General features: G+C 44.0%; 1 protein-coding gene across 1 annotated transcript in view; it reads right to left on the bottom strand.

Annotated features, from left to right (window-relative positions):
• The window catches only part of LOC101845468, a gene marked incomplete in the record, with an annotated part of 20359 nt that overhangs the window by 12780 nt on the left and 6328 nt on the right, over positions 1 to 1251 (bottom strand).

Below are 1251 nucleotides of genomic sequence, written 5' to 3'. Positions count from 1 at the left end.
CTTCACTGCTCAAACCTGGCAGTTCTTCGACGCAGGCTCCTACTCACATCTAGATCTACAGACTTACAAAGCTTGCTTGCAACAACAACAACAACAACAACAACAACAACTGATGTAACTTTCACAAGGGGCGAAGCGTCAGCATAATCCAACAATCAAGGCTTCCCTTTTCAAACTATGACGCAGGCCTCATGAATTAAATAACTGTGAATTAGACGCTCATAACCACCGGTGAACAGCGAGTACAACATACCCTGTTCACCCCTTTCGGGCCAGTCCACTAGCGATCACTAGCACGGATTTTCAGCTTTAAATTGAGCTGGTCGAGTCTACTCCAGAGAGGTAGAGGGGACATGTGCACAACACTAAAACCTGTTTTATAGCAACAAAAATAACCTGCTCACCCCTTTCGGGCCACTCCACGAGCAGTAACAAGGTTACAAGCTAACAATCAGACTGGTCGAGTCTACTACAGAAAAGTTAGGGGAAGAATTCAGGATTTGTTTTCATTCACAAGCTTACCTCTTAACCTCTAAACCCAAATCCCTTTTCCCTAACCCCCAACCTTAACCTTAACCCTAACCCTAACCTCTTACCCTTAATCCCTAACCCCAAACCCCTAACGGGAATAGGGGTTGGGGTTTAGACGTATGAATGAAAACAAATCTTGAATTCTTATTTTATATTTAACCTTTAAAAAAATCAAGAACCCAACCAGTATGTCTGTGTTGGCTGGAAAATCAGAATGATATAATCGAAGAAGCTGATGTCCAACGATTTACCGCCTTGTTGCCGACACTGTGCCGCTCTGATTTAAGAATGTGAAATGTTGGGAGCGTGGGAAAATATCTCAAGTTTTTCCCACGGTAGTCATGAGGTTTTTAGGAATTGCTTCCCCTGACTTGTCTGCGGTAGAATGACGTCACTGCGACCCACGTAATACATTTGGCCCCACAAAAACAGGAGGCTGTAACTTTATTGTGATCGCGCTTATCTCTTTTTAAAAAAAAGGTTATTTATCAGAATTTATCACATACACAGAATTAATCCTCGTGGGAACCCAATTGCAGACACTGTGACTACCACGAGGAGACCGTTGAACATCTTCTCCTTCACTGCCCAAACCTGGCAGTTCTTCGACGCAGGCTCCTACTCACATCTAGATCTACAGACTTACAAAGCTTGCTCTACTCTGGCGTTGACCAGATGACAAGGACATGTGGTTACTTGAGGGAGGCATTGCGCTGCCAA

Source organism: Aplysia californica, unplaced genomic scaffold (genome assembly GCF_000002075.1).
Source record: "Aplysia californica isolate F4 #8 unplaced genomic scaffold, AplCal3.0 scaffold00199, whole genome shotgun sequence".
NCBI classification, from domain to species: Eukaryota; Metazoa; Mollusca; class Gastropoda; order Aplysiida; family Aplysiidae; genus Aplysia; species Aplysia californica.
The sequence above is the reverse complement of the archived record's forward strand: the minus strand, read 5'-3'. Positions and strand labels throughout refer to the sequence as shown.